The following is a 25,868-nucleotide window of genomic DNA, read 5'->3' on the forward strand; positions in this document are numbered from 1 at the left end:
AGGGTTGGTGCAGACTTGAGCACCCTGTGGCATGGGTGGCCATGGAGGGATTGAGAGTAGCCCCCTTTTGAGCAGGTGTTCCCATTTCCTCCTTATCTGTTTCTTCTAGTTCCAGGGCCCTCTGTCCTCCCTGTGCTGAGCTGAGCTGCTGCACATGGCCGGGTGGCCTACAGTAGCCTGCAGGAGGGTGGGTTCTGTTGGGTGCAGTGCTAGCTCACTCCCAATACCCAGCCTGGCATCAGGTCTCAGGTTACTGACAGCTCTCCCAGAGGACCTGCTGTCCTCGTGGAGGCTACCTTTACTGTGGTGTCCCCAGGTTCTCTCAATCTTCTCCCCTCTGTCAGGTCTGTGGACTTGAACCATCTTAGGGTACCAGAGATCCTCCCTTACTGAGCCAGTTATGGTACCCCAGGTGGAGGGAGAAGCTGAGTGCCTTCTGTGGGAAAAATATGCTTCACGGTGCTTCCAATAAAGTGAGGGTGTTAGAGCTGGCCTCAGGGCCAGCAACTTGACAGCAGGCCCTTACTGGAAGGGGTTGCAGGTGGATTTTTTCTGAGCACTTTACCCTGCTCTAAGGGCTTCTTAAATCCTCATCTCTGAGGAGCTTAATTTTTATCCTCATTCCGCAGGTGGGGCAACCAAGCCTCAATAGTAACAAAACTAGCTAGTCCAGGTACTTGATGTGGGTCAGGCTGTGCGACTGCATCAGATGCCAAGCCCAGGGCTAGGTTCTCTGCATGGGGGGTAACGGTCTTCCCAAAACTCATAGTTGGCCTCGGGGGCAGATCATGACAATCCAGGGCAAAAGATGTTATAAGAAGTCAAGACGAGATGCTCTAGGGTAGGAAGAAAGAGTGCCCGCTGTGTGCCAGGGCTTGTGCTGGGGACTGAATTGGGGACTGAACTCCAGGCAGGACAAACGTGGGCAACAGGCCAGGGACTGCTGGGGCAGCACAAAAGGCTGATGAAGGGCAAACCTAGGGAAGCCGCTGGGAAGAGGGCATTATACACTGGAGCCGGTAAGAGGAGGCACGAAACCTGGTGCTTACATTTCCAGAGGTGGTGTAACCTTGGTCCGGCCTCCCCCTCTGAGCCTCAGCTTCCTCACTAGGGAGGGACAAGTCCTGCCTTCTAGGGTGAGTGATTAAAAAAAAAAGGGATGTAGCACACAGCAAACATTCCCTAAGCATGCGTGGAATAAGACGCTGCCGGCTGCGCACGGGGGCGGCATACTAAGAGACGCCAAGGGTGCTACAGACTCGGAGTACCCCGTGAAAGCTCTGCCGCCAGCAACTCCGGGAACGGCGCGCATGCGCCAACCCGTGCCGTCACAGTCACGTGCTGAGGCGTTCGGCCCGGGCAGCGAGAGGCAGGGTCTGACTGACAAGCTGGTCGACCTGTCAGCGGGAGGCACTCTCCTGGGCGTCGGGCAAAGAGGTTGTTGATTGGGGATATTCTGAGCCGGGGGCGGGTTCTTTGCCGTCCAGGTTACTATGACGCCCGGCCCCCGCCCCCTCGGCTGGCCGCCATCTTGTTGTTGATCCGTACCTAGTGGGCAGCGCCGGGAGGTGGTCCGAGCGGCCGGTGTGGGGCCGCTGTTGCGGGGCTCAGCCACCTGCGTTGCCTGCCAGGGGGCGGGTCGAAACCTGGAGGCCCGGGGGGCCCAGCTCCCGTGGGGAGCCGTGGGCGCCCGCTGCCCGGGCCGGCCGGTGAGTGACAGGAGCCGGGCCGAAAGACCGGCCTGACGCCGCGGGGCGGGCGGCGGCGGGCGCGGGGTTGCAGCTGGCGCGCGCAGGGAAGGGGTATCGGCTGAGCATCGCTCGATCGTCCTGACGGGCCGCCCGTGGAGCCTCCTAGATGCTGGTGCCGAGGTCGGAGGACGGCCTCGGGGTGGAGGTCCGAGAGCCCCGCTCCCGAGGTGTAGCGGGAAACTAGTTTCTGTGACTACAGCCCTGGGCTCCGCTGACCCGCAGCGCTGAAACGTGTCCAGTGCCAGCTTGATGCTCTCCGGGGTCTTGTGTTGTTCCCAGGTGAGAAACACACGTACCATTTTCTTAGATGTCGCTCCTGCGACTGACTTTCAGACCGCTTGAGACTAAGACTAGACGAAACAGTCGAAAGCCCCCGCGAACCAGGCAGGCCAGTGTGACGGCCCTGTGATTCTGACAGGGCGAAGGCCCTCTGCCCGGCGCCTGCCTTCTGTGCTTCTCGGAGCTTACCGTTTGCTTCTTCCTGAAGGGCCTGGTTAAATGTTCATGATGCCCGAATTTTATTTTGGGACAGAATTTCTTTGGTTCTGGACCACCACTCTTTGGAGTTGTGGTAAGGCTCTTTTGCCTCTGGGAGAAAGTGAATATTATGGTGGTGAGTTGATTGATTTTATCTCCTAAAGAGATAATCTGGCAAGTGTAATCAGGAGACAGAGGAAATGTGGGAGTGTGCTAGAATCAGAAAAAGAAATGAAACTTCTTTTTGTCTCGTGAATGCCAAATTAACTTTTAATAGAGTAAATGTATCTTGCGCAATGAAAACAGACCGCCAGCCCCCGCTTCTTGTGAGGGTAGGAGGGTTAGAGACGCTGGGCAAGGTGTGCAGGTCTAGGAAGAGTTCTGAGTGTTCCAAAACACATTTCTCTTTCCCTGTGGTCCTTTGGCTTCTCAGCATAGGCTCCTGTATATGGTCTTACAGCAAGCCTGCCTGAGACGACTAAGAAGTCAAGCAACAATACTTTGTGGGTTTGTGTCAGGATCTTGTCGCCTCAGAATGTGTTATTTTGAAGGAAACTAGCTGTTTGGTCAGGAAATCTTTTTGGAGAAGATGCTGAAACCAGAGACAGCTGGTGGCCTCTTGCTGTTTCCCTTACTTGTGAGAAGAGAGAGAAGTTGAGTGAGTAGTTTTTAGATATTTTATTACCCTCCCTTGGGCCATTTTTTGAATGTTGAATGAGTTTTGATTTTGGTGAGACTAGTTCCTTGGGCAGTTCTTTACAAGAAAGGAGGGAGATATGAAAATATTAGGAACTTCTCAAAATGACCTCAATCTAACTTCCCCCCAACCCCCCCCCATTAACACTTCCTTTAGAAAGTTAAGGCTGCCACAGGGTTAAATTCTCGCTGTTTTCTTTCCTTTTTTTTTAAAGATTTTTTTTGATGTTGACCATTTTTAAAGTCTTTATTGAATTTGTTATAATATTGCTTCTGTTTTCTGTTTTGGTTTTTTGGCTGTGAGGCATGTGGGATCTTAGCTCCCCAACCTGGGATGGAACCCACACCCCCTGCATTGGGAGGCGAAGTCTTAACTACTGGAGCGCCAGGGAAGTCCCCAGATTCTCGCTGTTTTCTATTAAAACAACCCTAAGTTAGGCTCTTAACATATTTTGGGTATCTGACCTCTTAGAGATATAGAAAGAGACAGATCCACTCAGTCAACTTCACTACACTAACTTTTGCATGCAATTTTAGGGAGGTCAGGGGGTCCATTAAAGTCCATTCGTAGTCTAACCCTGTGTTAGAATTGCTGCCCCAAGGAAATTATAGAATATCCAAGAACTTTATTGCCTTTGTTTAATGCTTTTACTGCCTCATGAATACTTATGAGTATTGGATGATGCTTGCTTGATTCAGTGTATGTTATTAATAGCAGTACTTCTGTGCTGGGCATTTTTAAGTGCAGATGAGTAGGGATGTTAGAATAGTGGCACTTCCATCTACTTTAACTTTGTATTTACATAATTCACCTGTAAATGTCAACACTTTTAACTATTATGAGCAACAGACATAATTCACAACTATGGAGATCCTACACCAAAGTCAAACTGCTGCAGACTTATGGGATGAGATCTGATGTCCTAATGTGGCATTTAAGGTGCTGCTGCCCAGCTGGCCGCAACCCACCTTTTCAGGGTTTGTCCTAACCCCACTAACCAGATGGTTTGGTAAACATTCCATACATGATATTTACTTAGACAGATCCTTTTACCAGCTAATCCATTGGCTTTTGCCCCTCTTTGCCTTCAGTGTCACTTCTCTTTTCTCCAGAGTCCAGCTCACATCCCTCCTACCTCCTTTATGAAACACTCCCGAAACATTCCAGTTCTTGGGAATACTCCACTCCCTCTGAACTGCAGTAGTATCATTGCCCTTATTAAAAAACCAAACAAGCAAACAAAAAAACACAGTATATACTCTTTTGAGAATAATTGTTTTCTCTGATTAGACCTAACCCCTTTCCTATAGAGATTGTGTTTTTGTGTCTTGTACCTGCATGTAGTAGATAAGGACTAAACGTTTACAAAAATGTGCTAAATTTGTCTGAGTTAGAACACCCTCTAATTAAATAGGGAAATGGAGGGAATGGGCAAGTAGAAATGAGAATTTGGCCATGGATCTCCACCTCCTACGCTGCCTGGAGTGCTTGCACTCTAGCACCTTATGGAGGCCCATTCCTCATTCTGCAGGAGGCAGTAGAACTTGCTCAAAGTGCATGACTGAAGCCTGAGAACAGAAAGCAATTCTGCATCTCAGAAGGGGCTATGCGACTCAACCCGCTTCCTGGCTAAGATGCCACTTTTTTTTTTTTTTGTGGTACGCGGGCCTCTCACTGTTGTGGCCCCTCCCGTTGCGGAGCACAGGCTCCGGAGGCGCAGGCTCAGCGGCTGTGGCTCACGGGCCCAGCCGCTCTGCGGCATGTGGGATCCTCCTGGACTGGGGCACGAACCTGTGTCCCCTGCATCAGCAGGCGGACTCTCAACCACTGCGCCACCAGGGAAGCCCGGCTCTCAATCTTTAACTTAAAAGGTTAATGCTAGTTTAGCTTCTTAATCAGATTATAGTATGGATGCAGATCATTTTTCAAAGTTCTCTAGAGGTACTAGTTTGAGAACGATTGGTATAAAACTATGATTCGAGCCACAGATTTCTGAACATTGCCCGTAGAATAAGCCTGGTCGTGTTGATATCAAGGTTGTTTGGTTTAGGCGTCCAGGGATTGCATCTGTTTTTAGGCCCAGGGAGGGCACAGCTCATGAGTGTGATACGTCTTCGGAGGAGACTAGCATTCGGATTGTTATTTCTATGGGTAAGACTATTCGGTTGTCCACTTCTAGTAGTCGTAGCTCTCCTGGTTTTAGGTCTGATGTTGGGATTATGTAAGAGTCGAAATTTAGGTCTTCATAGTCGGTGTATTCGTAGCTTCAGTATCATTGGTGGCCTCTTGTTTTTACAGTGAGAGAAGGGTTATTAATTTCATCTATTATGTAGAGGATTCGTAGGGAGGGTAAGGCAATTAGAATTAAAATGATGGCTGGAAGGATAGTTCAAACAGTCTCTACCTCTTTGGCGTCTATTGTACTGGTATGTGTTAGTTTGGTTGTAAGTATTAGGGTGATGATATAGAGGACTAGGGAGCTAATTAGGAAAACAATTATTAATGTATGATCGTGGAAGTGTAGGAGTTCTTCTATAATGGGTGATGTTGCATCTTGGAAGCCTAGTTGAAAGGGATATGCCATGGAGATATACAGGATTTTCACTTGTGACTTAACTTTGACAAAGTTATGTAAGGTTTTACTAATATCTCATTTATGAAGAAAGACATAGTGGTTATGGTGTTGGCTTGAAACCGATTAGAGAGGGTTCGATTCCTTCCTTTCCTGATCATTTTGGGTTGACGTATGCTGGTTCTTCAAATGTGTGATATGGCGGAGGACACCCATTTAGTCACTCAAGGTTTGTGGAGGTGAGGTCTACTGTTAATACTTCTCGTTTGGATGTAAACGCTTCTCAGATAATGAATATTATTAGTATAACTGCTGTTAGTGAGATGAAAGAGCCTATGGATGAGATAGTGTTTCATGTTGTGTAGGCGTCTGGGTAGTCGGAATATCGTCGAGGTATGCCGGATAAGCCTAAGAAATGTTATGGGAAGAATGTTAGGTTTACACCTACGAATATAATTATAAAGTGGATTTTTGCTCATGTTGAGTTAAGTGTGTATCCCGATAATAGTGGGAATCAGTGGGCAAATCCTCCTATGATGGCGAAGACAGCTCCTATTGAAAGTACGTAGTGAAAGTGGGCGACTACGTAGTATATCATGAAGAACAGTGTCTAGTGATGAATTAGCTAGAACGATGCCAGTTAGGCCACCTACTGTGAAGAGGAAAATAAAACCTAAGGCTCATATTAGAGCGGGGGATCATTTAACATTCCCTCTGTGAAGTGTTGCTAATCAACTAAAGACTTTTACTCTTGTGGGGATAGCAATGATTATAGTGGCTGATGTAAAATATGCCCGTGTGTCAACATCTATACCAACTGTGAATATATGATGAGCCCATACGATAAAGCCTAAGAACCCGATAGAAATTATGGCTCAGACTATTCCCATATACCCGAAAAGTTCTTTTTTTCCCGAGTAGTAGGTTACAATGTGTGAAATTATTCCGAAGCCAGGAAGGATTAGAATATATACTTTGGGGTGACCAAAGAATCAAAATTGATGTTGATACAGGATTGGGTCTCCCCCTCCTGCAGGATCAAAGAAGATTGTGTTTAGGTTCTGGTCAGTTAATAGTATGGTAATTCCAGCTGCTAAGACGGGTAGTGACAATAGGAGTAATACTGCTGTGACTAGGACTGATCATACGAAGATCAGTATATTATGAGCATCTGGGTTGGTAAACGATGCATTTACATCAAGGGCTAGCTGGCAGTAAATTAGGGAAGCAGGGTGTAAGGACAGTGGTGAGTGGTGGGGACTTCGGTGATCTAGCAACCACAGGCGCTATTGGAAAAGGGGCACTGTTTCTTAGTTTTAGCCAGTTGTTGTGTTACCAGATCTTGTGATTTTGGGGGTTTTTTTTTAAAGGAAAACCAGAAATCTGGATTTTCATGTGAAATTTCCTGATTTTAAAGTTCGGTGATGAATTAAAATTTGAGCCACTCCAGTGATCAGAGAAAACCCTTTGCAGACCAGAAATGGTGAAAAATTTGAATTGCCTGGTATACATTCCCAGCTGAGGTTGAATCAGGTGACACGCTGCCATCTTGTTTCAGCTGTAATACATATTTCCCTTGATTTCCAATGAAAGTAGAGTGCTTTCAGATGGAAGTAGAGTGCTCCTATGAAACCTTTCATGAGCCAAACGGCTTAAAGTGAAGAAGCAATTACCTTAGGACACATCTTCTAGTTGTGGCATGCGAACTCTTAGTTGCAGCATGCATGTGGGATCTAGTGCTCTGACCAGGGATCGAACCCAGGCCCCCTGCATTTGGAGCGCAGAGTCTTAACCACTACACCACCAGGGAAGTCCCCAGTTTACTGTATTTTTTATAGTTTGTTGGGAGAGAGAACTAATATGTAGTATTCCTCTTGCTTGATTGGAATCTTTATTCCCTGGTCTTCATGTTTTTCTTTTGAATAACTAAGTGGATAAGAGAAGGAATTTCTTTTTTAATAGACCTATGAGACAAGTAGTAGTACATTCACTTTACATTTGACAAAATGAAGTGAGAATAATGTTTAGGCCACACAGCCAGGGAGTATCAGTGCTCAGACAGTGCCCATGCCTTGTCATGATAAATAGGCTCTGCTTCAGTGTTTGTTTAAGTACATATTTTTTTTTTGCCCCTCAAATGATTAGATTTCCCTGTTAAATTTTTGTCTTCTTTTAAAGTAACTTTTATTGAAGCATAAAATATATATAAAGTACACAAAATTACATGATTTTTTACACCTGTATATACCTAACAACCACCCAGATAAAATATTAGAACATTTGAATAATTTGGCTCTTGGGGGACTTCCCTTGCGGTCCAGTGGTTAAGACTGTGTGCTTTTACTGCAGGGGGCATGAGTTCAGTCGCTGGTTGGGGACCTAAGATCCCTCATGCCGCACAGCGTGGCCCAAAAAAACAAAATAAAAGAGCAAAAACAAAACAAAAAAATTGGCTTTAAAAAAAATAGATTTTGGGACTTCCCTGGTGGCACAGTGGTTAAGAATCCGCCTGCCAGTGCAAGGGACATGGGTTCGATTCCTGGTCTGGAAAGATCCCACATGCCGCAGAGCAACTAAGCCCATGTGCCACAACTACTGAGCCTGCACTCCAGAGCCCGTGAGCCACAACTACTGAGCCCGTGCGCCTAGAGCCTGTGCTCTGCAACAAGACAAGCCACCCCAATGAGAAGCCTGCGTACCGCAACCAAGAGTAGCCCCTGCTCGCCTCAAAAGAAAGCCTGTGCACAGCAATGAAGACCCAATGCAGCCAAAACTTAAATAAATAAATAAAAATTGTTTAAAAAGATAAAAAATAGATTTTGTTTTTTAGAGCAGTTTTAGGTTCATAGCATAATTTGAGTGGAGAGTTCCCATATACCCCTAGGCCCCACTCATACATATCAACATTCCACACCAGAGTGGTACATTTGCTACAGTTGATGAACGTACATTGACACATCATTATCACTCAAAGTCTGTAGTTTATGTACCTTTTATGGGTTTTTACAAATGTATAACGACATATATCTACCATTATAGTATCATACAGAATAGTTCCACTGTCCTAAAAAAAAGTCTCTGTTCTTCTGTTCATCCCTTCCTCTCCCTCAGCCTCTGGCAATCACTAATCTTTTTTTTTTTTTAATATTTTATTTATTTATTTGGCTGTGCTGGGTCTTAGTTGCTGCACACGGGATCTTCGTTGCGGCATGTGAACTCTTAGTTGCGGCACGTGGGATCTAGTTCCCTGACCAGGGATGGAACCTGGGCCCCTGCATTTTGAGCACAGAGACTTAGCCACTGGACTACCAGGGAAGTCCCACTGATCTTTTTACTGTTCCTTTTCTAAAATGTCATGTAGTCGGAGTCATACAGTATGTAGCCTTTTTAGATTGGCTTCTTTTACTTAGTAATGTACATTTAAGATTTCTCCATGTCCTTACAGAGCTTTGATAGCTCATTTCTTGTTAGTGCTGAATAATCCATTGTGTGGGTGTACCACCATTTATTTATCCGTTCATCAGTTGAAGGCCATCTTGGTTACTTCTAAGTTTTGACAGTTATGAATAAAGCTACTATATAATTTGTTTTTTATACAAAATAGATCTTGATGTTTGTTTTTCTAGAGTGAAATGCTTGTTCCGTCCTCCTCCCCTTGGCTGTGCTGCGTGGCTTGTGGGATCTTAGTTCCCCAACCAGAGATCGAACCCGGACCCTCGGCAGTGAAAGTATGGAGTCCTAACCACTGGACGGCCAGGGAATTCCCTCACTTGCTCTTTTTAAAGAAGAGTAACATGCATTTCATATTTGTTGTGAGCTTAGGCGAATGTTTAGATTCATAACCTATTATAAAGTGGGCCAAATAAAGCTTTCCTTTTCCTACTTTAGCTTTCATCTGATTACCTTCTGTGTGCTTTAGTGTCCTCATCTTTTATTTTTTTAAATGATATATCAGTTTTTAAAAAATATTTATTTTATTTATTTTCCTTATTATTTTTTTTGGCTGCATCGGTTCTTCGCTGCGGCACACGGGATCTTTGTTGAGGCATGCGGGATCCTTTCGTTACGGTGTGCATCTGCTCGGGTTTCTCTCGAGTTGAGGCATACGGGCTTCTCTCTAGTGGTGTGCAGGTTTTCCCTCTCGTTGAGGTGCGCAATCTCAATAGTTGTGGCATGCGGGCTTAGTTGCCTGACCAGGGGTCGAACGTGCGTCCCCTGCATTGGAAGGTGGACTCTTTACCACTGGACCACCAAGGAAGTCCCTAGTTTCCTCATCTTTTAAATGTGGACAACTTTTCCTTTCCTCCTCAACAGCTGTGCACCCTGGCCTGATACCTGGGAAATTGGGCTTTAGGTAGGTAAGCATTTTACTTGGGAAACTATAATCTGTGCTGTGAGCAAACCTTATTGCTGTATGTGGTCCTTATTGAAATACTGGCCCTGTGGGAGGGCGAAGGATCTTGGAGCTGTTTGTAAAACTTATTGAGGGTAAAAATCCTTATCTGAAGGTGATGAAAGCAAATCAAAACCAACTTTCCTTTAAGAATTTTATCTTTTCAAGTATAAGACTGTAGTTAGGGTCATACCCCCTGAACAAAGCAGGTCGATTTTCTAGTCCTCGTACAACCTGAGATTAAGGTAAAATCCTTTGTTAGAAAAAAGTTCAGATAATTGGTTCCGATATTCTTCATTTGACTGATAAGCCCTAAAAGCTATGCAGAGGACTTTGTTTCTCCTTTGGGCTCATCTTGGAGCCTTTTGATAACTGTACCCTTTGCTCCCTGTATCCAGTCTGACTGCTGGGTCTGCTGAAGACTATGTGAGTGGCTTTGGTATACTGACAGCATTGCTTGGCTGTACTTTCTTCCCAAGTCAATTTTTTTGTTTTTATGTATTATTATTACTTCAGTTTTCCCTATTAAAATATTCAAATTTTGGACTTCTCTGGTGGCTCAGTGGTTAAGAATCCACCTGCCAATGCAGGGGACATGGGTTCGGTCCCTGGTCTGGGAAGATCTCACATGCCGCAGTGCAACTTAGCCTGTGCGCCACAACTACGGAGCCTGCGCTCTAGAGCCCGCACACCGCAACTACTGAGGCCACGCACCACAACTGCTGAGCCCGCGTTCTGCAGCTCCTGAAGCCCTCATTCCTAGAGCCCATGCTCTGCAACAAGAGAAGCCACCACAATGAGAAGCCTGTGCACTGCAATGAAGAGTAGCCCCCACTCGCCACAACTAGAGAAAGCCTGCGTGGAGCAATGAAGACCCAACACGGCCCCCCCCACAAAAAAAATTCAAATTTTGTCTTAACAGATGTTGTTAATGGAGCCCCACAGAGGCCTTGCATCTGAACTATAGCATTGTCTTGGTAGCTGAACTGGTGATGCCAGTATGGTTTCTCCTCTGCCAGGATAGAGAGTGGGGGAAGGTGGGAGACCTCATTTCTTTTGAGTTGGCTTATAAATTAGTTTTATAATGCAAATAGCAACTGCTACTGGATTTAGATGTTGTGGTTTTTTCTCTTCCATATTACCTAAGGATACAATTTCAGCCGCTCTTCTCAAAGTTTTCTCCTGACCATGTATTGATGCTGGTTGTCAGCATTCAGCGTATTTCCTGGGAGATTTGAAACCCTCCAAGATTATATTATCACCCAAACATTGGAGCTATAATGTGAAGGTTTCCAGATACCATGCTTTCTTCAGGTGGGATGGTTTAAGAGTCTTAGACATTATTTTAGATTGTGGGGACTTTGGCAATGTTGTGTTCAGTTTCTAGGTGATGTCTAAAGTTGTAGAGAAAATATGTGATATTCTTAAGGGCAAGCCTGGTTCTGAAACTTTTGGTGTCCCCACTATTTAGTTTCTCTTCCTCACATTCTGTGGCCTTGCTTCCTTGTAGTGTGAAAAAGGCACAGGAGTGTTGTCTCTAGTGTCTGAAAGGTTTGGGGTCCCCGCATCATTTTGTTAAGGCAGTAAACTTTTTTTTTTAATTTTAAAATAAATTTATTTATTATTTTTGGCTGTGTTGGGTCTTCGTTGCTGCATGGGAGCTTTCTCTAGTTGCAGCGAGCAGGGGCTACTCTTCGTTGCAGTGCGTGGGCTTCTCATGGCAGTGGCTTCTCTTGTTGCGGAGCACAGGCTCTAGGCGCGTGGGCTTCAGTAGTTATGGCGCGTGGGCTCAGTAGTTGTGACTCGCAGGCTCTAGAGTGCAGGCTCAGTAGTTGTGGCACACGGGCTTAGTTGCTCTGTGGCATGGCACGTGGGATCTTCCCGGACCAGGGATCAAACCCGTGTCCCCTACATTGACAGGTGGATTCTTAAACACTGTGCCACCAGGGAAACCCAATGCAGTAAACTTTCTGGGCAAATGAACCTCCCTGTGTACTTACTGCCTAGAGTACTAATCTCACTCAATCCTGTACAGGAGTGGTGCCTGCCTCCCCAGACTAGATTGAAAAGATCCATCTTGGAACTCTTCTTGGAACCAGGTGAGGAAGGTGAATGCTGGTATTTCAAGTATTAGTTGTGGAGCCTTACTTAGACAAGTCATCTGATTTCTCTGCTACTTTGCTTGTAATATTGGATTGACAATACCTAATCTCTTTACCTTATGGTGTTGATCAGATAAAGGGGAAGCTTGTCAAATGGTTAACCTATAGCTTGTTTTATTTTTCTAATGTTATTTTTAAAAATTTATGTATTTGGCTGAGTCGGGTCTTAGTTGTGGCATGCAGGATCTTTCGTTGTGGTGTGTGGGCTCTCTAGTTATGGCACGCGGGCTCAGTAGTTGCAGTACACGGGCTTAGTTGCCCTGCGGCATGGGGGATCTTGGTTTCCCGACCAGGGATCGAACCCGCATCCCCTGCATTGGAAGGCAGATTCTTAACCACTGGACCACCAGGGAAGTCCCTATCATACTCTTTTTTTTTTGCGGTACGCGGGCCTCTCACTGTTGTGGCCTCTCCTGTTGCGGAGCACAGGCTCCGGACGCGCAGGCTCAGCGGCCATGGCTCATGGGCCTAACCACTCCGCGGCATGTGGGATCTTCCCGGACCGGGCACGAACCCGTGTCCCCTGCATTGGCAGGCGGACTCTTAACCACTGCGCCACCAGGGAAGCCCCATACTCTTTTAAAATTGCTTATTTGCCTCTCCTCTCTACCTGCTCTCCATCCTCACTTTCAGTTTTCTGAGGGCAGGAACTGTGTTTGTCTTATTACTACAGTATTCTACAGGGTCTCATTCATTTTGGGTACTCAGCATATATTTGATTATATACTTTAAAAAGGTTTTTTTGCAGATATTATTTTAATGGTTCACGACTGATTTGGAGACTTTATAATTGCGACTTAGACACAAACTTGATTTGGTGAAAAGTGTTCTGAAACTTATAAAGACTGCTCAACTGGAGGATATTGTGTGGGTCAGGGCCAAGTAGAACACTAGATTTTTCAGGCCAGCACAGGGCATGCCTAGGCTGTTTTGGTTTTTGATATTCTGCATGAAAAATACAATTATTTTTTTAGCATAGAAAGTGAAATGAATGATAAGTTTCTTCCGTATTTTGGAAGGTGTATTATAAAATATGTGGTTGTGTTAGCTATTTCATGAGTGTCTCCAAAGAAAATGCTGCCTTTAGCTTCAGGGAGCTGAATATTAAGCTTGAGTAACTTCATGAAGCAGAATGTACCAGGTAGGGCTCCTTAGGCCCTTAAACATGTTAACTTGACTGTTTACAATGTTGTATTACTTTTCATTGGTAGATTGTGAATAAAGCAGAAGCATGTGGATTTTATGTAGGTAATAAAATTTATCATTTTAGGTGTATGCTACTTAGCCTTTTCAACTCATTGAAACAACTTTCAGGGTCCATTCAGAAACCACACAGTAATTTGAACAGGTAACAGGAGATTGGAGTAGTGATGGGTTGGCTAGTAAGAAGTAGAGTGAATAGCTACTACCTGTAGGGCTGATACAGGGTGCTTAAGGAAGATACCCTTCTGGGACTGAAATCCATATCTTGTTGGAGGATAGGGTGGCCATGACTAACTGGATGGCCGAGAAAGTCATTGTAGTGTCACACTGGCAGAACATGTTGGAAATCTATCCTCCAGAACTTGCTGGGAGTCTACCCTCTTGGATGTCAGAGAAAGCCATTTATGGAGGGGTGTCTTGCTGGAACCACTCTGCCGCAAAACTGCTTGAGTGAGGTGTTAGAGGAAGCTACTGGACACTGCGTGCTGCTGACCACTATGCATTGCAGGTGTCAGGCACCCATCAGTGACTGGACAGTGCGGGGAGCTGACTGGCTGGCAGGGGCCTGGTGATAGGAGCATACTGGAACCATGTAGAGAAGCCTCCTCTTTTTGCAGTGTCTCTCCCGTGTCCTCTACTGATAAAGTTTAACATCAGTTGGCAAAGGAAAATATTTAATGGGTTTAGCTCCATTTTTGCAGAGCAGGCCATGATGTTTGGGTTTGGAGCAAAGAGGTAATATATTGATAACTGGTAAACTGCTGTTTGTCAGCACTATATAACAAGTTATTAATTTAAAACAATTTATTTATTTAATAAATAAATAAATATTGGCTGCACTGGGTCTTGGCTGCACCGGGTCTTCGTTGTGGCACATGGGATCTTTAGTTGTGGCATGTGGGATTCTTAGTTGCAACAGGAGGACTCTTAGTTGTGGCATGCAGGCTTCTTAGTTGCAGCATGCGAACTCTTAGTTGCAGCATGCATGTGGGATCTAGTTCCCCGACCAGTGATCGAACCCGGGCCCCCTGAATTAGGAGTCTGACCTACTGGATCACCAGGGAGGTCCCAAGTTATTAATAATTTGATAAGTATTTTCTTAACAGAATTCTCTTGTTGCTACCACCTTATGTTTTCAGTTTGTTTTAATGTAAGTGATTAAACCACTGTTCTGTTCTAGCCAGAGACAACTTCTCTGACTTTTTTCATCATACATTAGTTAGGCTTGTTCTAAAATTTCATATAAGTGGAATAATATCTTGTGTACTCTTGTATAGGGCTTCTTTCATGCAGTATACTGTTTAGGGATTTATCCATGCTATTGCCTGTATCATTGGTTCATTCCTTTTTATTGCTGTGAAGTATTTCATCGCATGAACATTCCAGTTTGTTGATCTGTTCCCCTGTTGATGGACATCTGGTCTGCTTCCAGGGTTTGACTTATAAGTAAAGCTTCTGTGAACATTTTTGTACAAGTGGTTTTGGAGAACATATACATTCATTTCTCTTGAGGGGAAATGAATTGCTGGATCATAGGGTAGATGTATGTCTTGTTTTATAGGAAACATTAACACCTTTTTCAAAATGGTTGTACCATTTTACATTCCGACCAAGAATATATGAGTTGTGATTGTTCCACGTCCTCAGCAACATTTAGCGTGTTGTCAGTGTTTTGAATTTTAGCCATTTTTGTGAAAGTATTATGATGTCTCCTTGTGGTTTTAACTTGCAGTTACCTGATTACTGATGATGTTGAGCACTGGTGTCTCTACTTAATGGTCATTTGTATATTTCCTTTGTGAAGTACAATACTTGTTCAGATTTTCAGCCCATTTAAAAAAAATGGAACTGTTAACTTCCATCTATTATTGTGTTTTAGGAGCTCTTTTTATATTTTGAATACCAGTCAGATATATGTTTGTGAAAATTTTCTGCCAGTGCATGGTGGCTTGCCTATTTATTTCTTATAAGTATATTTCGAAGATTAGAAGTTTTCAGTTTTGTTGAAGTCTGATTTATCAATATTTTCTTTCATGGCTATTGCTTTCTGTGCCCTTGCCTATCTCTAAGTGCAGGAGATTTTGCCTGTGTTTTCACTAGAAGTTTTACAGTTTTAGCTTTTACATTCAGGTCTTTGATCCTCCTTGAATTAATTTTTGTGTATTGTGTAAGATTGAAGTTGAGGTTCAAACTCCCTCCCCACCCTCCACCAGTATGGATATCTTGTCCCAGTACCAGCAGCATTTGCTGAAAAGACTTGTGTATTTGTTATCTATTCAATTACTCCAAAATTTAGCAGTTTAAAACAGCAAACATTTATTACTTCAGTCTCTGAGGCTCAGTAATTGAAGAGGGGCTTAGCGGGGTGATTCTGGCTCATAGTCTCTCATGAAGTTGCTGTTAGGATGTCTTCTGGGGCTGCCAGTCATAGAGGTTTGCCTGAGGCTGGAGGATCTGCTTCCAAGATGACTTACTTGGCTTTTGGCAGGAGTCCTCAGTTCTTTGATATGTGGGCTCTCTGAGTACCCTCCTGGTATGCAGTTCTGTCCTCCAGAGTGAATGATCCAAAACAGTAAGGAAGAAGCTTCTTATCTAGTCACATACTGTCACTTCTGCCATATTCTGTTTATTAGAATGAAGTCATTAAGTCCATCCCATACTCAGGGAGAGGCGAGAGGAGGGCTCTGCCTTTTGGGGGAAGGAATGTTGAAAAATTTGATGTAGTTTAAAATCACCACAACTTTCTCTGCTCCTCTGTTTGCTTTAGTACTTTGGTCAAAAATTAATTGACTGTGTAGGTATGGGCCTATTTCTGGGGTCTCTGTTTTGTTCCATTAATCTGTTTATTTACCTATATGCCAGTACCCCACTGCTGTAGCTTGTTTTATTTATCTATATGCCAGTACCCCACTGCTGTAGTCTTGAAGTCAGGTAGTATAAGTTGTCAAACTTTATTCTTTATCAAGATTGATTTGGATATTTTAGGTTCTTTGTATTTCCATATACACTTTAGAATTAATTTGTCAATTTCTGTGAAAAAATCTGACATTGTGGTTGAGATTTCATTGAATCTATAGATTCATTTGGAGAGAATTGACAACTTAACAATATTGAGTCTTCTAATCCATATACATTATATAGATCTCCATTTATTTATGACTTCAATTTCTCTCTGCATTGTTTGATTGTTTTCAATGTTGAGGTCTTTCATATATTTCATTAAATTTATTCCAAGATATTTAATGTTCTTTTAGTGCTATTGTAAATGAATTGTTTTTTGTCAATATTATTCTTTTTATTTAATTGAAGTACAGTTGATTTACAATATTATATTAGTTCCAGATGTACAGCATAGTGAGTCAGTATTTTTACAGATTATACTCCATTAAAAGTTATAACAAGATAATGGCAAGAACTCACTGTTCTATACAGTATATCCTTCTTGCTTATCTATTTTATACATAATAGTTTGTATCTGTTAATCCCATACCCCTTATTTGCCCTGCCTCCCTTCTGTCTCTCCTTTGGTAACTACTAGTTTGTTTTCTGTATCTCTGAGTCTCTTTCTATTTTGTGTATGCATTCATTTGTATTATTTTTTGGATTCCACATATAAGTGATATCATACAGTATTGTCTTTCTCTCGCTTATTTCACTAAGCATAATATTCTCTATGTCCATCCACTTTGCTGCAAATGGCAGAGTTCTTCCCCTTTTATGACTACGTAATATTCCATTTGTGTGTGTGTGTGTATATATGTGTATATATACACACACACATATGTATATACACACACACACACACACATACATATACTACATCTTCTTCATCCATTTATCTGTTGATGGGCGCTTGGGTTGCTGCCATATCTTGGCTATTGTAGCTAGTGCTGCTCTGAACATGGGGGTGCATATATTTTTTCAAATTAGTGTTTTAAGTTTTTCCAGATATATACCTGGGAGCAGAATTGCTGGATCATATGGTAGTTCTGTTTTTATTTTTATTTATTTATTTATTAAAAAAATTTTTTTTAACATTTTTATTGGAGTATTCACTTTGCTTTATAACAAAGTGAATCAGTTATACATATACATATATCCCCATATCTCTTCCCTCTTGCGTCTCCCTCCCTCCCACCCTCCCTATCCCACCCTTCTAGCTGGTCACAAAGCACTGAGCTGATCTCCCTGTGCTATGTGACTGCTTCTCACTAGCTATCTGTTCTACCTTTGGTAGTGTATATATGTCCATATATACACTACCACTCTCTTACTTTGTCCCAGCTTACCCTTCCCCCTCCCTGTGTCCTCAAGTCCATTCTCTGGTAGGTCTGCGTCTTTATTCCCGTCTTGCCCCTAGGTTCTTCATGACCTTTTTTTTTAGATTCCATATATATGTGTTAGCATACAGTATTTGTTTTTCTCTTTCTGATTTACTTCAGACTCTAGGTCCATCCTCCTCACTACAAATAACTCAATTTCGTTTCTTTTTATGGCTGAGTAATATTCCATTGTATATATGTGCCACATCTTTATCCATTCATCTGTTGATGGACACTTACATTGCTTCCAAGTCCTGGCTATTGTAAATAGAGCTGGAATGAACGTTGTGATACATGACTCTTTTTGAATTATGTTTTTCTCAGGGTATATGCCCAGTAGTGGGATTGCTGGGTCTTATGGTAGTACTGTTTTTAGTTTTTTACTGTTTTTATTTTTTTAGAGGAAACTCCATACTGGTAAATGAATATTTTTTTTAATTGTAGTAAAATACATATAACGTAAAAGTTGCCACGTGAACTGTTTTAAATGTATAACACAGTGGCATTAAGTACATTCATAATGTTGTGTAACCATTATCACTGTCTATTTCAAGAACTTTTTTCATCATCTCAAATAGAAGCTCTGTACCCATTATATAGTAGCACCCCATTCCCCCTGCCCCCCACCCCCTTGCAGTCTCTAATCCACTTCTATCTCTATGAACTTGCCTATTCTAGATATTTCATATAAGTGGAGTCATATAATTTTTTTCCTTTGGTACCTGGCTTGTTTACTTAGCATAATGTTTTCAGGGTTCATCCATGTTATAGCATGTATCAGAATTGCATTCCTTTTTATGACTGAATAACGTTCCATTGTATGTATATACCACATTTTATTTATGCATTCATCTGTTGATGGATATGGGTTGTATTCACTTTTTGGCTATTGTGAATAATGCACACTAGTGTATAAATATCTGTTTGAATCCCTGCTTTCAGTTCTTTGGGTTAGGAGTGGAATACCTAGGAAAAGAATTGCTGGATCATATGGACATTCTCTGTTTAATTTTTTGAGGAACCACCATATTGTCTTTCACAGTGACCTCACCATTTTACAGTCCTACCAGCAGTGCACAGGGTTCCAATTTCTCTGCATCCTCACCAACTTTTGTTTCTGCTTTTTTGATGATAGCCATTCTAGTGGGTGTGAAGTGGTAGCTTATTGGGGCTTTGATTTGCATTTCTTTTTTTTTTTTTTTTTTGGTACACGGGCCTCTCACTGTTGTGGCCTCTCCCATTGCGGAGCACAGGCTCCGGACGCTCAGGCTCAGCGGCCATGGCTCACGGGCCCAGCTGCTCCGTGGCATGTGGAATCTTCCCGGGCCGGGGCACGAACCCACGCCCCCTGCATCGTCAGGCGGACTCTCAACCACTGCGCCACCAGGGAAGCCCTGATTTGCATTTCTTTAATGACGATGTTGGGCATCTTTTTATGTGCTTATTGGCATTTGTATATGTTCTTTGGAGAAATGTCTAGTTAAGTCCTTTGGTCAGTTTTTAATTGGGTCATTTATTTTTGTTGTTGTTAAGTTGTAGGAGTTCTCTTTGTATTCTGGATATTAATCCCTTATCACACGTGGGATTGCATATATTTTCTCCCATTCTGTGGGTTGTCTTTTCATTCTCTTGATAGTGTCTTTGATGCACAGAAGTTTTAAATTTTGATGAAGTCCAGTTTATCCATTTTTTTGTTTTCTTGCTTGTGCTATTGTTGTGATATTCAAGAAATCATTATCAAATCCAAGGTCATGAAGTTCCCCCCACCCATGTTTTCTTCTAAGAGTTTTATAGTTTTAACTTGTAAGTTTAGGTCTTTGATCCATTTTGTTTATTTTTGTATATAATGTGAAATAATGGTCTAACTTCACTCTTTTGCATGTGGCTGTTTTGTTTTCCCAACACCATTTATTGAAAAGATTGTTGAGACTTTCCTGGTGGTCCAGTGTCTAAGACTCCATGCTGTCAAGGCAGGGTGCCCGGGTTCAATCCCTGGTCAGGGAACTAGATCCCACATGCCACAACTCAAGATCCCGCATGCTGCAACTAAAGATCCCACATGCTGCAGTGAAGATCCCGCCTGCCGCAACTAAGAGCACGCCAAATAAATTTAAAAAAGAAAGAAAGAAAGAAAAAATTGTCCTTTCCCTACTGAGTGGTATTGGCACCCACGTCAAAAATCATTTGACTGTATATTTGAGGGTTTATTTCTGGACTTCCTATTCTGTTCCATTGGTCTTTATATCTGTCTGCATGCTAGTACCATACTGTCTTGATTATTGTAGCTTTGCAGTAAGTTTTGAAATCAAGAAATGTGATTCCTCCAACTTTGTTCAAGAATTTTGGCTGTTCAGAGTCCCTAGAGATTTCTGTATGAACTTCTGGATGGGTTTTCTATTTCTATAAAACCGCCATTGGGATTTTGTTAGGGATTTCAGTCAGCCTGTAGATCTCTTTGGGTGGTCTTTGTCATTTAACAATAGTAAAAGTTCCAGTTTATCAAATGGGCTGTCTTTCCATTTATTTACTTCTTTAATTTCTTTCAACAATATGTTATAGTTTTCAGAATACAAGTCTTTCATCTCCTTGGTTAAATTCATTATGTATGTATATCTTTGATTTATGTATCTCTTTGATACTATTGTAAATGGAATTGTTTTCTTAAAATTCCTTTTCAGATTGTTCTTTGCTAGTGTCTAGAAATGCAGCTCTTTTTTTGTGTTGCTTTTGTATCCTGCAAATTTGCCAAATTCGTTTATTAGCTCTAACAGTGGTTTTGTGTGTATGTATGTAATTTTAGGGTTTTCTATATATAAGACCATGTTATTTGCAAACAGATAGTTTTTACTCTTCCTTTCCAATTTGGATGCCTTATATTTCTTTTTCTTAATTGCTCTGGCAGGAACTTCCTTTGTAATTTCTTGAATCCATTGGTTGTTCAAGGTTGTATGTTATTTAATTTCCACATATTTGTAAATTTTCCAGTTTTCTTTTTATTGATTTTTAGTTTCTGTTGTGATTGTAAAAGATACTTTGTATTATTTCAGTCTTATAAAATGTATTTAGACTTGTCTTCTGGCCTACATATGATCTTTCCTGAAGAATGTTCCATGTGCACTTGAGAAGATTTATTTTTCTGTTATTGGGTTGAATATCCATATATATCTGTTACGTCTAATTGGTTTACAGTGTTGTTCACATCCTCTATTTCCTTATTGATATTCCATCTGTTTTTGATATTGTTCTGTCCATTTCTGAATGTGGGATTTTGAAATCTCCAACTATTCTTGAAGGACTGTCTTTTTTTCATCTTCTGTGCTATCAGTTTTTACTTCACACGTGTTTTGCCAAAAGCCTGCTTTTGGTTTCAAGGTTCGTTGGAGTCACTGGCAAAATAACCACTCGTCTCACACAACTGAACAGATTTAATTAATTTTTTAATAAAACATTATTTAACTTAAGTTCAATATATAGTCATTAGAAGGGGGTGAATAAAAGTATTCGAGAGACATAACAGAGTACATCACCAGATTGGGCCAACACCTACATCCAGATTCAAACAGCAGCTGGGAAGTCCCGAGTAACAGCAATCTGGAGTCCCAGTGGTGAAGGGTCCCGGGCGGTGTGTCCACCCCACAGGTGAGACTTCAGATTGAAACTCTGGGGACTTCCATTTATAATCCCAGACCGTACACTGTGATTTTGGTTTGCGTGCAAAAATGCAGCCCTGATTTAACTGTAACAATGCTGTTGGTTTCACTGCTTGAGTCATAAGATTTTCCAGACCCCGGGGGACTGGCCAGGTGCCCGGGGCTAAAGAAATTCCAAGACGCACTTCCCTTTCTTATCGTAAGTGCTACTTGTTGGTAACAATTGTTAGGTGAGCAAGCAAGCACACAGTCCAGACAGGGTCACAAATCAGTCTGAGGCCTACTTCTGCCTCTGAAGCCTGAACAAGACTACTTTACTAGTTTTCCCAAGATTTGGCCTCTAGGATTGTTTAGGCTGAAGAGCGTAAGAATAAGGCAATATAACACGAGCAGTTTTTCGAATACGGTAAGATAAGTAACAGTTACAAACAGTGAGTAAGAGTAATATAATCAAAAATACAAGCAGTGGGTTAAATAATGCAGAGAACAATTGTCGAGCCTTGGGGGGTTGAGTAAAGAAAAAGTCCCACCAAGTATGAGAAGTATGCTTTTGTACATTAACTCCCACATCTATTAATTTGTTAGCTGCAATAGTAGTAACAATAGAGTGTTCGAACAAAGTACAGTTATGTTTACCTATAAATTTCTGTAGTAACGCTGTTTACTGTAATACCTTCTTCAAAGGTTCAAGTGGTAGGTTAATATTAGGAACAGGTAAAGTAGGAATTAACATTTGAGTCCACAACAATTGTGTGTGTATGGGGGAAAAGAAATAAGTTGTCCCTTTCCAATATAAGTGATCTGTATGTGCTAGACATCCTGAAAAAGGGTTTCCTAGCTGATAATTAGAAGTTGTGTTAATATCATCAGTTATAATACATACAAATTGGGGAGCAACGTCAAAAAACATACTATAAGATTGAGGAAATATAGTCGATTCACAGTAGTTAATGGAATTCTCTAATAAACAGGGTTCCCAGATGTGTGAAGTCTGGCCACAAAGCAATCCTTGAATAGTCTTTTCACTGTCTGTCAATAAGTGGTTGTGATTATTAAAATCTAAGTAATTTCCAGCAAAATGAGGCAACCAATATTCATTTCCAAAAACAGTAGGCAACACGTGAAATTGACAGCCATAGAAAGTCATAATTAGAAAAGGACAGGCCTTGTTTGCAGGGCAGGTGAAGTTGTCTTGAGTTCGGGTGTGGCTCATGTTTTCCCAACAGAAGATTCCCCAACGTTTTCCTTCTTTATCCTTTCTCAACCAAAGCAGATATCCTGGGGTTAAGGCATGGGTGACGATCCACATTACAGTCAAGCTTCCAAAAACGGTCTATTCACGAGAATAACAATGGGTTAATGGCGCATATTTTCATTTTTCTTGTCCAGGGATCAACACCAACACAGTGTCATCCTTTCCCTGCACAATTACATCAGCAGGTATAGGAGGGCCATTGGGTTGCTTCACCTTTAGCTCCAATTGAATTGTGCTCTGTTGTGGATCTAAATCCTCCATCTCCCCAGACAGTTAACAAAGTAGGGGGTTCTCCTTTCTTGATTTTCCAATTAGACAGGGGAGAATAAGTAGTTGAGCAACCCTGTTGTGTTTATTAATAAATAAATCATCATTACCTTCATTTTGTAAAATCACTTTAATTTCTCCTTGATAGTTCAGGGTCAGTCACTCCTCCTTGGACACAGATGCCCCTAAGGGCTAAGCTAGAGCATTTCTTAATTAGCCCAAAATGTCCAGGAGGCATTTTCATACCAATGCTAATTGATATAGTAAAAATCATTCTCTTAGTAAGCCTCTGCTCAGTCATAGAATGCAAATGGAGGCCTGCTGCCTCAGGAGAGGCTGGAAAAGGAGCTAATGCTCCAGGTAAAATTTCCCAATATTCAATTATCTCTGGATGGAAATCCATCCTATGAATTTGTAGATTTGGTAGAGTCATTCTCATTAAACCCAACTGGACGATTGTTCAGAATATTTAAGGCAGCATTTAAGTTAGTCCTCCAATTTTTATAAGAACCCTGTCCCAATTTAATCACTTATTCCTTTAGCAATCCATTCATTCTTTCAGTTAAACCAGCAGCTTGAGGATAATATGGAATATGAAAAATCTATTGTGTATTATGTTCCTGGGCAAATTCACCTTTGAAAGTTACCCGTTACCACTTTGTATTTGGAGTGGAACGCCATAGTACAAATTAATTATTTCTAATGTTTTAATAGTGTTAGTTTGATTGGCTTTTCCACATGGAATGGCCACCGAGTATCCAGAACAGGTGTCCACTGCAGTGCACACATATTGGCAGCCTTTATCACAGATTAGTGGGCCAGTGTAATCAATTTGCCATATCTGCCCAGGCAGTTTGCCACGTGCCAATTGTCCTTTTATTAGTTGTGACAAGCTCCTGTGTTTAACATGTTGGCAGATTGGACATTGTAAAATAACAGGCTTAATGAGATCCATAGTCAAGGAAGTACTTTGATCCTGAGCCCACCTGTATGTAGCTTTTTCTCCCAGATGGCCACATTTTTCATGTGCCCAAAGTGCCAAACCTTTGAATTCACTACAGTGTGCGTCGACTTCCATCGTCTGGATCTGATTTTGTTCATCTGTAATTGAATTATACCATCATTCCGTGGAATGGGAGTACTATGAGCGTCTACATGAAAAACTGAAACATTAGTTTTCTGGACAGTTTCCTAAATATCCACCCATAATTCTTTCCCCCACAACTCTTTTGAATGAATTTGCCAATTATTTTTAACCCACGTTGGAAGCCAAGTTGCTAATCCATTGGCCACAGACCAGGAATCAGTATAAATAGGACATTCTGTTAAGTTTCTTTTTCAAAACCTGATATACTGTATATAGTTCAGCAAATTGACTGCTTTTTCCCTCTCAAGTGTTAACAGTTCAGTTGTGACTGGGTTGTAGGCTACTGCTTTCCAGTAATGAACAGATCCTATATATTTTGCTGAGCCATCTGTAAACCAGGCATGTTTCTTTTCTTTCTCAGTTAAAGAGTCAAAGGGGCTTTCCCCATTTTACAGGCGACTCGGTTTAACTCGGGTTTAATCATAGCCTCTTGTTTTTAAATTAATTAATTATTTTTGGCTGCGTTGGGTCTTCGTTGCTGCGCGCGGGCTTTCTCTAGTTGCAGAGAGTGGGGGCTACTCTTCATTGCGGTGCGTGGGCTTCTCATTGCAGTGTCTTTTGTTGCGGAGCACGGGCTCTAGGCGCACGGGCAGCGCGTGGGCTTCAGTAGTTGTGGCTCGCAGGCTCTAGAGCACAGACTTAGTAGTTATGGCACACGGGCTTAGTTGCTCCAAAGCATGTGGGATTTTCCTGGACCAGGGATCGAACCTGTGTCCCCTGCGTTGGCAGGTGGATTCATAACCACTGTGCCACCAGGGAAGCCCTAATCATAGCTTCTTGCTCAAGACCTTCAATTGGAATTTTAGAAATCCTTGCATGTAAAACAGCGGCACCCTGTGGGCCTGGTTTGGCCCAGTCCTGTATATACCATTTCCATTTGACTATAGTAGACTCTTGGGCTTGCCCAATTCTGTGGGTCTTTGGTGAGCTTAAAATCCATTACATAATGGGCACTTGGGGTCTCAATATAATTGTGTGATCTACAGTCAGTTGTTTGGTATCAGAGCCCAGTAACATTCTAGTAGCTGTTTTTCTTTTTATTAATTTATTTATTTTTGGCTGCGTTGGGTCTTTGTGTGGGCTGTGTGCGGGCTTTCTCTAGTTGTGGCAAGCGCGGGCTACTCGTTGTGGTGGTTTCTCGTTGCGGAGCACGGGCTCTAGGCACGCAGGCTTCAGTAGTGTGGCTCGCAGGCTCTAGAGTGCAGGCTCAGTAGTTGTGGTGCACGGGCATAGTTGCTACACAGCATGTGGGATCTTCCTGGGCTAGGGATCGAACCTGTGTCCCCTGCATTGGCAGGTAGATTCTTATCCACTGTGCCACCAGGGAAGCCCGCCAGTAGCTGTTTTTCGAAGGTAGTATAGTTCTTTCCGGCTTCTGGGAATTTTCTGTTCCAAAAACCCAGAGGTACTCTTTTGCCTTGCTGTTTTTGTCATAAGCTCCAATTAGTATACAGTTCATTGATTGACATATGTAATTCTGTGTGCCCTGGTTGTAGGTCACGGGGCGTCTGATCTCCATTCAAAGATAGACTACTGAGATAAGCTTTAGAATAATTCAATTAAACTTTTTACCAATAAAACATAACAACGAGGAACTATCTCGGAAGTGAATCTTGGTAAACACAGACCTCAATTAACAAAACTAGAATTTAATATTCAGTGAAACATAATTTTTTTCTTTTTCATTGTGAGGGCATTAACCCTGCTGCCAGGGAAGGCTTTATCCCATCAAATAAAGAATGAGGTTTGTCAGGGAGCCAGGAAAAGCCAAGGGACCGTCTTGGATTTCCCATAACCCTGACTGTTTGATTTACAGCTATTGTTTACCCATTTTAAATTTTCTGACTTAGGAGTAGACCGTTGCCATGTTATGAGGACAACAGGGTAGCAAAAGTCTGACAATGAGGGGTTAATTTTTTTTTTTAAGAAGGGGAATGAGCTTTATCTACGTGTGCCATAATCTTCATAGATC

The 25,868-nt window shown here is 42.2% G+C and overlaps 1 protein-coding gene across 6 annotated transcripts in view; it reads left to right on the top strand.

The window, feature by feature from the left end:
- The first annotated feature begins 1,523 nt into the window (after positions 1–1,523).
- IP6K1 (inositol hexakisphosphate kinase 1) overlaps positions 1,524–25,868 on the top strand; it is a 73,439-nt gene continuing 49,094 nt past the window's right edge. For 2 of the 6 annotated variants that reach the window (XM_060307390.1, XM_060307393.1), the window contains exon 1: positions 1,524–2,030. The gene's annotated coding sequence lies outside the window, so the exon portion shown is untranslated. Of the gene's footprint in view, positions 2,031–11,951; positions 11,990–25,868 lie in introns of those variants that run through there. The other 4 variants (XM_060307391.1, XM_030867154.2, XM_060307392.1 and 1 more) reach the window with 4 other exon arrangements.

Source organism: Globicephala melas, chromosome 11 (genome assembly GCF_963455315.2).
Source record: "Globicephala melas chromosome 11, mGloMel1.2, whole genome shotgun sequence".
NCBI lineage: Eukaryota > Metazoa > Chordata > Mammalia > Artiodactyla > Delphinidae > Globicephala > Globicephala melas.